Source organism: Lampetra planeri, chromosome 34, assembly GCF_965212315.1.
Source record: "Lampetra planeri chromosome 34, kcLamPlan1.2.h2, whole genome shotgun sequence".
NCBI classification, from domain to species: Eukaryota; Metazoa; Chordata; class Hyperoartia; order Petromyzontiformes; family Petromyzontidae; genus Lampetra; species Lampetra planeri.
The window spans coordinates 3,074,728-3,090,330 of NC_136140.1; the positions used below are offsets into that span (position 1 = coordinate 3,074,728).

At 43.8% G+C, this 15,603-nt stretch overlaps 1 protein-coding gene across 1 annotated transcript in view; it reads left to right on the forward strand.

Moving 5' to 3' along the window:
- The window catches only part of LOC144730029 (A disintegrin and metalloproteinase with thrombospondin motifs 9-like), a 171,419-nt gene that overhangs the window by 30,692 nt on the left and 125,124 nt on the right, over positions 1 to 15,603 (forward strand). The window lies entirely within an intron of this gene.

Here is a 15,603-nt window from a genome sequence, read left to right on the forward strand (position 1 = left end):
CGGAGCGATGAAATCATTTGATGTGCGGTTGCGAAGAGGATTATTACATCGCAAAATTTCGTGAGGTGGCAGCCAATTTGAAAGGCCTTCATCTAACCGTGGCTTGCCCCATGGCTGATGATCGCAGCTCCGATTGGCATGGTTCGCTAAGTATGGTGCAAGAGAAGTTCAACATACAGAATGATGATGATGATGACAGTCAAGCAAATGTCTGTACTAGTCTGCATTGAACGGCTCACAAAGAGTTCATACATAACTATTGCCCATAGCATGAGGGAGCCTAACAGCATTTACTTTTGGGCCTGACTCTACTCGTGAAAGTTGACACCAGCACAAGAGTCGCTTGGACTGGACAAATTCTACTCAAAACAAAATTGGTCCAGAAAGTCTGTAAGTTCATGGGCCTCAATCGTAGGACATTTTATTTTTGTCTCATTTGTTTAATTTACTCATTCGCATTTTTCTACGTGTGTGTATATTATATTTGCTCACACACTTTCTTTTTCGCGTGAGCGCTGTGCCAGATTATGATTCTGCATTTTCTATAACTTTGCACCACCTCAAGCACGAAAACAACATGGTATCAGCGATGGTGTAATGTGATGTCGCAGTGAGAGAATGTTGGCAAAACGGATGACTCGATGTCACATTCGTGGGGCACTGCGAATTCCATTGCGGACAGGGCCATTGACTTAACCCTTGGTCTAATCCAGGGGTCGGCAACCTACGGCTCCGGAGCCGCATGCGGCTCTTTACGGGCTGCTTCTTGACGATATGTACGTATGTACATAGATGCATTGCGGCTCTTGAAATACTGAATTTTGTACCGAATTGGAAAGAAATGGCTCTTCTTGTTATTTTGGTTGCCGACCCCTGGTCTAATCCCTCCTCTTGTTGGGTTTGACGAGGCACTGCTGCTCCACAGCTTGCTTATTAAGGGACACTCACATTCTCTGGTGGTAGTAGTGATGCTGCAGAGCTGTAATGGTAAGCACACTGGGCTTGCAATCCAGACGTTGCCGGTTCGATTCTAATTTCCTGGAGTGGCAGTTGGAAACAGTGGGCAGGTTTCTGGGGGCCCCGCGGTGACGAGATGTTAACTCCCTCGCCTCGTATACACGGGGTCGTGGATTCGATCCTGACCCTGACGCCTGTATATTTGGAGTTTGCGTGTCTATCTCCCGCATGGTGATGTGGATTTTTCTCCAGGTCCTCCGGTTTTCCCCTCCACATTTCGTAGCATGTGTTTAGAGTATTTGGCTGAAATAAGCGCCTTGAGCTATCATTTGTGGCCAAGTCGCTTCTGAAATCGAGCTACATGTTCTAGATCTGAAGACGGAAGCTTGTATTGCCTCCGAAACGTCGTGAGTTTTATTTTATTTTTATTTTACTTTTATTAATTTCATTTTTTTTACCTACGTGACTTTACCGAAAAAACCTAAGAATATCGAGCTACATAGCTCAGTGGGCCTTACCTGGTGAAATAAAAAAAATATTTTTTTTCATTTCACCATATGGCCTTTAACAGACTGTTGGGGCAAGTGCTGTTAGCGAGCACCTATAAAGGCCCGCACGGCACACGAGGGGGTGGGTGGCCAGCAGCACGCCTTGCCACCTTTGTCTCCGTAGTGACGATATTTACACATCATAGCAGGCACTGATTTGAGGTTTATCCGGCCAAGTAGAGGCCCACACGCATTTCCCTCCATCAATGTAATTGAGAAATGACGGCAAGCAGAATGGAAGCTAATGTCGAAAGAACTGTTTTAAGTGCCTTCCAAGATCATACGAAAAAAAGGTCGTTTGAAGGAAGCATAAAAAATACCGCATAACAGATGCGCTTAATAGAGTTCTGCAAAACAAGAGATGTCTGTTGGAGTCTCAGTGTGCACTATTTTATTGTGCACTTAGTAAGTTATGTAATCTGTCCGAGAGGCACAGCCTTGGAGTGTGCGGGATCAAATCCTGGTCAATGTTTCTACACGGCCATTCGTCGCTCTGTGGTTGATAAAATCAGTACCATTGTGTGAGCAAATGCACGGCCATTCGTCGCTCTGTGGTTGATAAAATCAGTACCATTGTGTGAGCAAATCAGCAAGCAGAGTTAGTCCTATGGATAGACTCACCCCTGCCATAGTAATGTGTAATTGCTACCACTGGCTCAGGACTCTAAACATGTGACGAGTGTTCCTCCACACTCAGTTGATTGGGAAAAAGTTGAATATTTTTTTATTGAATACATCTGTTTATACCTCCGATTAGCGCCGTTGGCTACGTACGGTGCGAAAGAAGTTCAACATACGTACATAAATATACAATGCCTATAATAAAGTATGCAAAGCAGATCACACGATTTCGCATGACACTTTGAAAAATGTTTACCCACGCTCGATTTCGGGACTATTTTTGAAGCTTGTCCTGTACGCATGTACTTCAGTTATATGTGCGCTTGAAGCGATAAAGCCCACATCATTCTGCCACTCCACCACCATGGCACTTTTAAATTTCGATTTTAAGCTTTAAAAAATTATTTTGTCAAGGCGCTCTTCGCCCCTCCATCCCAGCTTAAATAGTCGCTCCAAGCCTGGGGCGTGTCATTCAGACTCTGTCTTCTCGACAGACCTGTTCTCCACCTGAGGACGGCTACTTGCGTTGTGGCCGAAACATCGTGAGAATTATTTTATTATGTTTTATTTTTATTATTTTATTATTTCCATTCTACGTGACTTTACCGAAAGAACCAAGAAGACCATGGCACCTGTTCAGATGTCACCCGCCGCTCGGGTTGGCTGACTGGGGCTTGCACCAGAAATCGACCCTCGTGTTTGCCCGGGGGGGTTCAGAGTGAAGTGTGCGCTGACCACCACAACACAAACCTCCACTACGTATAGACACACACACACACACACGTGTACTACAATCTCGCATTTATACTCTCGCATCTCAAATTATGATGATGTGCACATTTCGATTTAAAGCTTTCGTGACTGCAGGGATTCATCTTCTTGGTTCTTTCGGTAAAGTCACGTAGAAGGGAAATAATAAAATAATAAAAATAAAACATAATTAAATTAAATTCTCACCACGTTTCGGCCACAACGCAAGCAGCCGTCCTCAGGTGAAGAACAGGTCTGTCGGAAAGACAGCGTCTGAATGACGTCTGAATGACGCTGTCTTTCAGACAGACCTGTTCTTCACCTGAGGACGGCTGCTTGCATTGTGGCCGAAACGTCGTGAGAATTATTTTATTATGTTTTATTTGTATTATTTTATTATTTCCCTTCTACGTGACTTTACCGAAAGAACCAAGAAGATGTGCACATTACTATGGTAAGTCGTGTGCGCATTTTTTTAAATAATTATTTGCCTTGCGTATTGTTCTTCCCATATCTTTTTAACCACACCTGTTATTCGATATAATTCTACACCTGTCTCTACCTCTCTGGCCTCTTTATGATGTTGTGAGGAAGGGCCATTGCCCGAAACGTCGGCTATTAGATATATTTTCTCTCTAAGGCCACCGTGTTGTCGACGAATGTGTCGAGGTTTTTTTGTTGTTGTCTTTATCTCGTGCACCACTGCAAGTGCAGTGTCACCGAATACAATCTGTTGCTTTATAGCTCCCACGTCAGCTGCTGAGAGCTGCGGTTCAAATAGCTAACATTAGTTAATGAGTACGGAAGTCTGGGGCTCAAATCTCATGGGAATCAAACCTCGGTGACCCCGTGAGCTTCAATCGGCTGCAGATTTTGGTGTGAAAGTCGGTCTGATGCGAACCTACAGCAGTTGGCCCTGCGACATTGAAAAAGCCCCCCAGAAAGGAACAAACTTCCCTGTGAAACTTCCTTCCACCAAATCCCTGCGACCTTTTGAAAGGGTGTGGTTTCTCTTGGACGCAGCGTCGTTCGGAACAATGACACACAAATTGGACCGCGTGTAGCTCATTGTTATATACAAAGAGGAGGGAGAAAGAGAAACAAATCCCCGTAGTTTTAAAACCACGATAACACGTGCTGTGTTTTTGTGCTTCCCGTGTATACTCATTACGTTCAAACACATGCCACGTTCATATGCTTGTTAATAAGTACAACGTGTGATCCACGTGAAGCCGTGTTATGCGCGTATCACCTTATTATTAATTTTTGTCGGAACGGTGGCGCATCGCTTAGCGCACGGTGCTGCGAACCCGCACACCCGAGTTTGATTACCGGTCGTGGCTGACATCAATGGCGAGTGAAGTCAGAACGGGTCCTGGTCACCTGCCTCTGCAGGTATGGCCAAAGAAAGTCCTCATCGCTGACTTGGCATGTGGAGACCTTCATCCAGCAGTGGAGTTGCAAAAGAGCTGTGAATTACCACCGTAATTATCATTGTGTGTGTGTGTAAGCTGGGAAAATATGGAAATATGATTGAAATTTTCGTCTCGCGATGTGGAAGGTTGCGAGTTCATTTCCTGGTCGTGGGTCGACTCACCCAGTCATTCCTCGGGGATCAGTAGGATGAGTAACACTTTCCGGTAAGTTGACAGCAGTTGTCCTCAGGCTTAACTTGTTCCTGCCATAGGAATGTAGAATCTATATCAGTTGATCAAGCCTCTCAACAATAGGTGAGCAATGTGCCTGCCAACACACTCATCTAATTGAAAAAAAATGAAAATTGTATGCGTATAATTTACTTTCATATCTATATGAACATTATACACGCGCAAAAATGGGTAGTGATTCAAAATGATTAGTAGTTTCCATCGGAAGGTGAGCGCGGACATAGTTTAAATTGCACATGGGTATATATACAGTGTTGATAAATAATTACGTTGATGCGCATTAGCCACTTTGTACAAGTTTACTTCGGTGTAAGACCAGAGCTGATGGTTTGCTGCTACTGTCATCATCTGCTGACTTTGATAGTTGGAATGGGGACCCATGCAGCGCATGATGCACACGACAGAAACAATGCAATCGTTCATAAATGCGGTCTATTCTCTTGTATAAATGCAGATCTTGTGCTTGGATTCAGGAATGTTTTAGAGTTTATTCTCGCGAGCGGCATAGTTTTGTTTCGAATCTCTCTGTCGCTCGCTCGCTCTCTCTCTCTCTCTCCGGGTGATTTCATTTGCAGTGAAATTCGCCGAAACTTTTTTTGGCCACAATGGGCGTGCTGTTCGTGGTTACATATTTTCCAGAACGCATAACGTGGAGTGGAATTGGGGGGGGGGGGAGGAGGGGTGCTGTAACTGGCCGTAGCATGTTCAATAGTGTTTTCGTAATGGCAGGATTTCAAGCACGCAAGCTGCAAGGGTGTTTAGTGGTACAAGACCTTTACCAAACACTGCCAGGCTCACAAACGGAACCGCTCGGGCACACTGAATCGTTTTTTTGTGCACAATGTAGTTCCCGCTCTTCATCGGCAATTCCACAATCACCGCTGAGAGAGAGGATGCCACAGCCTTAGGATTCCGAGCAGCTGCGGTGAATATTGCAATTGCACATTGCGTTGCGGCCGCTTGCATAAATACATCTCTTCTTTGGTAACCCCTTTTTGCGCACACGTGTCCGCCAAAGGAAAATATCCCTTGTTTCGCCACGCAGACAATCCGGGGACAGGTGCCATTAGTGAGCACCTATTATGGCCGGCATGGCAAGCGAGAGAGTGGTGGAGGCAGCCCTCCCCATCGGAAATGTTTTCACATTTAAGGCTGAGTCTACCGAAAAGACTGAGCTGCACAAGTGCAGATATCATCCACCGCCGGTGGTGAATTATACTCAACAGCAATTAATCACGTTCATGCTTTGCGTAACAAATCAGCATTTTGCTACTGGTGAGAGAATAACTGAGTAACTGAGTAACATCAGAGATGAAAAACACAGGGGGATAAATGAAAACCCAGTGGCAGCAAATGATTAATAGGTGGGCATAACTCATTGATTTTAGTGTTAAAGTCCATTTCCAGGTAGCAGCCAAGCGAAGCTTTGATCTTGCATTTACAAAAAATAAAATTATGTAACTTAGGCTAATTTCAATAAAAACCGTAATAACGAATTAGCAAGTGCTTTCTCATCAGCACACACACGACCGTGCCAGCCCCCCCCTCCCCCTTATTGCGGCAATGACAAGATCCGTTCACGTAACACTCACCTGAAGCATCAGGTACACATTTTTCCGTACTTCTCCTCTTATCGTCCGCGCGAACATTTGTCTGCGTGAAAGTGCCACCTCAGCGCGCCACACAGATGTTGATGGGGATTTTGTTTGTTTTGCCGTGTGTGTGTGTGTGCGTTTTGCCGTGGTTTTTTTCCCCGTTCCAGCTAAGATTGTGACTTTGTTATAGGAAGAAGAAAAAAAAATGTCCATGTGAACATGGTGGCCACGGCCTTGACATTCTATTGATAACGGAGCTGCTCTGGGATAAAAGGGAAAGTTAGGAAACAAAGTTAACACTCTGAGCGGTTTAAACATGCAGTGTTTTTCTTTATTGAGCGCGGATGGGTGCTTTATATAAGCGACATGCTGGTTTCATGTGAGCTTGTGAATATATCTGGCTGTGCACACATGTCCCTATGTGCGTGTGTCTGTGCTGTTGTTTTATTTGTGGGGAGCAGTGCGCTACGAACCCTGCGACCCGAGTTCAATTCCCACTCACGACCAAAAACAGTGGCAAATAATTGAACCGGTTCTGGACCTCCCCTAGTTCGACTCAGCCATAAATGAGCACCTGGCATGGGGTGTCAACATCAGCACTGGGGAGACAAACGTGGCCGAACGTGGTGCTGGCCACCCACCCCCTCGTGTGCTGTGCAGGCCTTCATTGGTGATCTCTCACAGTACTTTGCCCCAACAGTCTGTTCAAAGCCATGTGGGGGTTCTTTGTGTTGTTCTTTATTTGTACTGGCATACGATTGTCGATGTGAATGCATGTTGTACCGCAATCCCTGTAAACGAGCTTCAAAACTGGGCAGCGTTTATCAGTGATGACATTGACCATCAACCTCAAAATGTAAAACTTCTTTATCAACCCTATTGATGTCACATATTGACAATGATTAGACACGCAACGCCTATCCGACCATACAATGTTTATTCAGGATTCAGGATGAAGCGAAAATAAAAGTTAAAAATATATCCCGACATCCTGTTTTGGATTAAAAGACAAAATAGTCAGCACAAATAATTAAATCAAACACAAAAAAAAAGCGCGGCTTTCAACAAGACCAGATCCTGGCAGAAACTTTAATGTTTATAAGAATTTATTTCCACATGGGTTGTGTGGCCAACTCTTGTGGAAGGCAAACTTGTAGTGGGTAGCGCTGCTTGCGCAGATGCCCCGATAGCGTGATACATATGCGGCATTGTCTGACGTCAATTTCTACTTCGTGCCACCCATTCTAGCGCTCAGTTGCCATGGATCGGAAATTTACTAAATAATTAAGGGCACGTCCTTGCTCGTGGACTCTTAAGATTCCAGATTGCTTTCACGGCAACCGTTACACAATCTGAATCATTGATCCGCGCTGGCAGGAATGTTGTAACTTCCTGATCGGTTTATTTATTTCCGCATGTATCGTAGTGTTGTCAAAATATTGGACTGAACTGGATGTGGCATTTCGTGCGGAGGGTTAAAGTTAATGTCATCAACGATGCATTTCTGTAAGATCCTTGTGCCACATCTCGTGTGCCACTACAATTGATGCTATCGTGGACCAGCTTGATGTGGAACATTTTATTTATAAATATGCATTGAGATTATTTTGATTATTTTGCTGCTATAAATGTCCACGTGGTAAGCCACTTTGTTGAGCTATCATTGTTGGCCAGGTCGCTTCTGAAATATAAGTTAATACCTCAGTCGGCTTTACCTGGTAAGATAACGAAAAAGTAAATAGTTTCATTTTCATTGTATATTTGTAAGTGATTTGTTTACATTTGCTATTCTTTGCACTCCTATCGTGTTTCTGTATCGTTTGTTGTTGTCACGCGTTGACCTGCCCCTACTAGAAATCTGTGAAAAAAACGCGTTATAGTTAATCGGATTTCTCCAGTTTAACACGTAGGCTTCTTTCCAATGTAAATACATATTCTGTTGATTCATGGCAGGTTTAACAATTGTGGTATTAAGTTTGAAGTGGCCCTGTGGTTCAGTTGAAATGCCACTGAGCCAGCAACGTTGAGGACCTGGGTTTGGATCCAGGAAGCCCCCCCCCGGCATGTCTATAGCAGGTACTCAAGTGTAGCAAGTTGATAAATTCAGCCCAGTCATCCATTGACTGTGCAAACAAAATATAGTCATATCAAATTTTTTTTTTTATCTCATTTTGGAAAAGTTACAACTCCGAGAACTAAAAAAAAACTTGTGCTTAGACTGCCGTGCAACGAGCATCTCCATAGCAGGGAGATGTGGGAAGGAGCAGAGCCCATAGCATGGATAAGCGGTCACTTTGAAGGAATCTCAGCAACAGTTCAGTGACATCACCTTCTGCGCGAGTTATCGGAGTGGACATTTCCTCATGTATTGTACAATGAAGCCGACAGAGCAATTAGTTTCACATTGAGAAGAAAGAACCTTCAAAAATAAATACGCCCTCAACAGAGCAGCGATAAGCTAACTCATGGCAACACAGTCACATACTCATAGGATAAGGAGAAGTGTAATCTACCACATTGTTAGCTGTAAACTATTGTCAGCCGCTATCGTAACGGCATCAGGGTTTTAACACTGGCTCCATTCAGAAGGCGTTAAATGCCTTCTATGCGTGTGAAAACCTTACTCAGCTAGACCAATTTTATGACTCTCGCAGAGAGGAGTGCTGTGCTTTCTGCTTGAGGGTCTGTATGATGATAAATACCTCATGGTTTAATTCATGTTACGTCTAGGGACAATGTGCTGAATGCTAAAATAACACATCATCATTACAAGGCAGACTTTTGATGATCTACAGTACAAGGATAAACTCAGCGATACGAGGGTTTTGCAATGTGGACACTAAAGGCAAAACAGATACAAGTTTAATATATATCTGTCATATCTAAATTGGACCGGCAAATACCTTAACGTTGTCTATCACAATTGTGAAGATCATTCTGCGAATATAAATGCACGCTGTCCAAGATCTCGTGTGGAGTTTTATCCATGGGCATTTCATAGATAGGGCTATAACCAGATCACTCTAAATTTGCCCGACTTTTGTCAGACCTCGGAAGCTAAGCAGATTGAACCTACATGCGACTTGGCATGGACGACTGCCAGTGTAGGCCAAGTAATCTAGGCATGAAGGTGACCAGGAGAAGGCAGTGCTCCCATGTCACCCCCTCGTGTGGATGGGTTTTATGCTGGGCACACCAATGTTCTGTGTGGAGCAAGCCTCAACACTCATTCACGGAATTAACCCGAATTTCCCATTGCAGGTCCCGTCTGAAAACGAGTCTTGAGACTCAGTGAGGCCACCCTAGTCATTATTGGAAGATGTTGGGCCCTTCAGGCAATCTCCTACGTCCTGCGCAGGGCTTGAGGGTCCTTTGGGCTTCAATTCTATCCTATGAAGCCTAACTTAATGTACTTATATGCAAGAGTAAAATTAGAACTACTCGCAGTGAGAAATTAATTGACAAAACCATTCAGGAACAGTACAGTAGAGAACAAACAGTTTTTTTTTATCAACATTGACACAAGTGCATTTTTTCCCTTCCTTCCTCTGATTAAGTGACTTGACCTTTTTAAAATAAAACTCACTGACTTTCTACCACGTTTCCCAGTAGAAACAGCACCGTTCAAATGTGTTCGGAGTCATATCAGAAGATGTGTCGTCAATGTGGGACGTCAATCCGGACCATCTTAAACCAAATGTAATGTTTCCCAAATTTTTTATCAACATTTTCACTAACATTAAAAACACATGCAATCACTATCTAATTGTGAACATATTTTTCACACAATTGACGTGGTCAATTTTTTTTCTTAAAAAAAAAACATTTGGGATCGACAGAGTAACAGACAAACAACTCACACTTGCTCCATTATAGTAGGGTGATGATGATTATTGTTATTTGCACTGCTGACAATACTCAATACCCAATCCTTTAACGTCTATCCCGCAAGTTTAGGTTGTTGTCCTTCCTGCTGCACCTCCGATTAACACGGTTGGCTATGAATGGTGCGAAAGAAGTTCACCATACTAAACTAAACTTATTTTTTTCACCAGATAAGGCGACTGAGCTATGTAGCTCTTTGTTCCGAAGCGGCCTGGCCACAAATAGCTCGACAAAGAGGCTTATCGTGTGGAAATGTACAGCAGCCAAATACTCTAAATGCACGTTGATTCTAAATGTGGAGGGGAAAAAACAGAGCACCCAGAGAAAAATCCACGCGACCACGGGGAGAGAGACACACAAACTCCAAATATACAGCAGCAGGCGTCAGGGTCGGGATCGAACCCACGACCTCCCGCATACCAGGCGAGGTAGTTAACATCTCACAGCCGCGGCGCCCTACATACAACACGTCTGCACACACACACACGCGCATGCCGGTCACTCGACGTCATCTCCGTACCTCCACGTACAGAGTCAATGCATAAATAAATAAGAGATGCGCGCCGTGCCACGCTACGACTACTACGTCCGTGACACAGCGCTGACCCTGGGCTGCGTAATGTGGCTCTAATTGTCTCATTCGGGCCCAGTGCTTATTGTTTCCTGTTTGCACTGACGACTTGCGTGGCCGATGCAATCGCCCCTGCGATTAGCGCCGATAGCTAAGGAACAATAAACCCGCCGCAGTGGCGCTGGGGGTTTCTTGACAGCGCTATCAAAGGCTCACACTGGCGCTTGGCCCTGCCAATGTCTCATGCAATGTGGTCACGTCGAAGTATGCGCAAAGTACGTAGCCGACCGTGCTAAATCGGAGGTGCGGGAGAAGGACAACAAACTAAACGCAAGAAGCGATTCTAAAGAAACGAGTTTTCGAGCATCATAGAATCAAAGCGCAACGCCACACATCTGCAAAAGTTGCCCGAAAAATCACGGCGTTGCCAGGGGCTCACGTGGCGAGGCCTGGCACAGACGTCGAAGACGCAGCGTGATGTCGTGTGTCCGACCGTCAAAATTCCGCGCAATGTTTTTTTTTTTATAGATGTGCACGAATATGACAATTCACAAACGGTAGCATTCCCTAAAATCTCACGTACAATCATGCACCTCTCGAGTACAGTCAAGCATTCTCCGCATTTAAAGCAGTTTGCGCTTTAGTGTCACCCAGGAAACTATTTGCGCACGTTGCAGCTGTCATTCCCTATAGATAGTCACGCAAATGACCTCTTCACACGCGCTCCTATACCTCGGTCCGCTTGCCAGTGGGATGAGCGGCACCTCTGATTAGCACGGTTCGCTACGTACGGTGCGAACTAAGTTCAACCTGTTTAACGCGTAGGCTTTCGTGACCAATATCATCCTTAATAGAGGTTTTTTGGGTGAGATCGCGTAAATATAAATGTGGCGTTAAACCCGCCACGACCCGACACGGCCAATTAGTAAGGTTTTTCACGTGAACAGAACGTGACCAATTCGTCACTAGTACAGCACACTAGTTGTGTGTTGGAGAGCAAATCCACAATATTTACAATCTGAGTACGAAGTTTCGCCAGTAATTACAACTAGCTTCATCAGGCGATAGACAGATTTGTAATTAGTTGTAATTACATTTGCTCTCTAACATACCAATATGCTGGACTAGTAACGATTTGGCAGGCATGTTATTTTTACATGACCGAACCTTACTAATTGGCTGTGTCGGGTGGTGGCGGTTTTGAAGACACATTTATATATTTACGCGATCTAACCCCCAAAAAAACCTATGTTATGGAAGTTCAACATACTTTGATTAACATTCCCCCACACCCCCGTGCCTCTGTAAGACAGTAATTCGTGACTCCATTTCATTTGCAAAGCCTCAATAGGTTTATTTGTTTGTTTGTGTGCGCGCGAGTGTGTGCATGTGTGCTTGTACGTGCTGGTGTTTGTTTACTGTGGCAGTATGCATAAACATCAATCGAGGCACATTATTGCAGATGGGTGGTCCGGTGTAATGGGTGCGCTGCTTACCTCTACATTCAAGGTCAACTCGAATGTGACCTCATTCAAACCCCTTGGCCTACGGTGGCAAGCGACGGTGTGTTGAGAACATTTCACATCAACGCACAAACATTTTAATTCAACATCCTGCCTGCTACCGCAAAGACCTTCAAGAGGTCCGATGGCGTGATTTATGAGAGCTGGCTGCTGGGTGCTAATGGGTAAACGGTAAAGATGCAGCCCAGAAATCTCTTGTTTATGCCACTGTTGGCAGATGGGGCCCCCGCTAGGAGAAGTTCTAGAGAGGACCGCTAGAGCAGTGGGACCCACCCTCTGGTCTGGCGATTTCAGTTTTTCAGTTTCAGTTTAATTGATTAGGTATAGCCCTGTGAGCCATGAGGCTCTTGACTCGGGTGCAACCGCAACAAACACATCATGCATGAACAAAGAATATCTTAAAGTGACGTTTCGCAACAGAAACTTCCAGGAGAAACCAGCAAAAAATCTTCCAGAAACTCATTGGTGGTCTGTGGCATTGTTGGAGACATTTTTTTGTTTACAAAAATCAGTATATATATTTTTTACAGCATGGAAGTCCACTAATCTTTATTTATTTATGGTTGACAGATCCACGGGTCTAGTAAAGGCTGGTAATCACTGGTCTTGGAGGGTATTTCGTTTTCTCTTGCACACTGGGCAAGGCATCTTAGTAGAGGTGGGAGCACTCACAGCTTGTTCTACCACGTGTGAACAGCCGATTCACTAGCAGTGATGCAACCACATACACTGATGGGTGGACAGAGGCGGGGAAACTTGAAAAACTTGCCTCATTGTCTCAACTGCCGCACCGGGAGGTTGAACGGGTGACCTCTGGATTGCAAGTCCAGTGTGCCGAACGATGTTACCACCGCAGCTGAAATTTGATAAACTGTATTGAGGGGGGAAAAAATGACTTTTCTTTGTGTCTGCTCCACTGGCCAGTTGCAGAAGGTACAAAGGCTATTTGTAAAATAAATATTGGGTAGATAAATGGAGCTGCCTTGTAGAAAAAAAATTGTGAAATGTAAGCAAAAACATTTGGCAAAGGTTAAGCAGTCCGTGAGGGTTTAGGATGTTTTTTGACACACGTAAAAGATCGGCAAGGCAACATTTATTTTGGTTTGTTCGTTATCTTTGGCTCGTTCATTATTATTATTCAGTTCATCCGTCGGTTGGATGGCCCAGCGGTTAGTGAGCGTGCTTTTGGGTCCCTCACTTCCCAATTTTCATTGAACCTTTAACCCAGATGATGTACACTATGACATCAAACGGTAGAGCATATTTGATCATTTGTAAATATCTATGTGCGTGTCTTACGTTCGTGTGCATTTACAGTCCTTTTTCCCGTCGACTTATTCAGTTTATTGTCCTTCACCCGCACCTCCGATTAGAGCAGTTGGCTACGTATAGTGCGAAAGAAGTTCAATATGCATACACACACACAAGGCATCTCCATACCATGCGAATCACGGGGATTATATCAGCATACCTCACCATGTTGTCTGGGTATGTTCGTAAAGGTAGGGTGCGCAGACGTGGAGTCATCCGTATACAGTACAACTGTGTCAGCCTTCAATTACATAATTCTAAGTTGTATGTTTAAACTTTAAAAAAACACTGAAAAACTGGATATCTGATCATTCCCTCCCACCTCGATAACTAATTATCATTTCATTAATGATCGTTATTCAGAATAACAATTTGATTAAATAAATATTTTGTTTTTCATCTCGTTTGTAATGTTTTCCATCATTTCTGCCTCTTTTCTTAAAATGTTGTTCGCTCCATGAGCCTAAATGTAACATGAGCACCTCGTTCTCATTGTATTATTCATAAGTCATACATAAACAATTCTCAAACACCCCCTACATCTGCACCATTCCTGGGGCCTACAATGCACCAACCGACATGGACAAGCTTGGTGATGTGTGGCAAACAACAACCCCAGTGACAAACACAGCGTTGGAAGGCCTTCATCCTGCAGTAGTTTGACAAAGGCTGTCATAAAATGTAATAGTATATTGCTATTAGTATTTTGATAGCATATAAATGCCACCACGGCTTAAATACGCTGCAAACAACGGTCTCAATATGTATTTTGTGGAGAAAATGAGACAGAACATGACAGTGTTGTACCACTTTCCACGTGGAGAAAGGATATTCCACTAAATATTAATCCTGTGCACCCTTGTGCTCTTCAATCATACTTCGTTTTGTTTTTTAAACATCAGCATCATCATCAATTCACTGCTGTATGAAGTCCTCCCCATGTCATCAGCATCCACCTCATTAAAATAATTATGGGCCCACGATGCCACACTCCATCTTGTTCCTGCACATGTGCAGATCTCATTGTTCCTTGCCCCCTTCGTTGTCTTATTCTTCTTGGGCATGTTCTGTCCTTTGCCTGCCATTCCATTGCCAACCTCATCCATTGCCCAACATTCCTTCTGGCCATATAACCCCTGCCAGGCCCGCTTAGTTTTCTGAAGTCAATATGTCTCTAGTTTGCGTTTGTTCTCTGATCCACATGTTGTTTGCTCCGTATCTCCGTGTAATGCAAAGAATGTACCTCTCCAGGCATCTCTGCACAACTTTGCAGAATTTGTACAATTTTCTCTGCAGCCGTCCATGTTTCAAATCTGCGGGTCACAGCTGTTGAACTTGCACTGATTGAAAACTTTCCTCTTCAGGGACAAGAGAGTGTTGCTTTTCATTATTAAGTTCAGTTTTCTAAAGAACCCTAACATCAACTTTACATTATTTTGTAATTTTGAATACAATTGTGGATGGATATTCTCTCATCAATATCCATACATTCAGCTGCATGTCATTTCCAGGGCAATTATGACCATGGTAAATTTAGTTAATAAATGTATATTTTAAATGTTTCTATCTATGGCTGTCGTTGTACCCCTCGTAATGCGTTGCGTCTTTCCGGTGATCTTCATCTGTGTGCGTGTGTGGCTCAGGTTGTGAGTGCAAAGCCATTTTCTCATTTCCGTGATGACCTTTCGCATTTTCTTTCACTTACTCGGAGGGTCAATTAAAAACACGAAATCGACAGAAACATTGCCAAATGTTAAACTGCCTCGAGTTTCACAGCAGTCACCCGTTTGCTTTCCAAGGAAGAGGAATGTTTTGCTAAACTTGTGCCCGTAAACAGGAACGAAAGCTTTGAAAATTAACTCGATAGAGTGTTTCTAGATTTGAAGCTTTCGTGACTGCAAGGATTCATATTCTTAGGTTTTTTCGGTCTCCGTCATCAGGTGGGGCCATCACAGCTAGATTTGCTGTATCAAGCAAATCTAGCTGTGACGGTCCCACCTGATCTAGCTGTGATGGTCCCACCTGATGACGGAGACTTGTGTTGCCTCCGAAACGTCGTGATTTTTATTTTATTTTTATTTTACTTTTATTAATTTTAATTTTTTACCTACGTGACTTTACCGAAAAAAACTAAGAATATCGACAGAGTGTGTTCTACTTTACGAATTCCAAAAA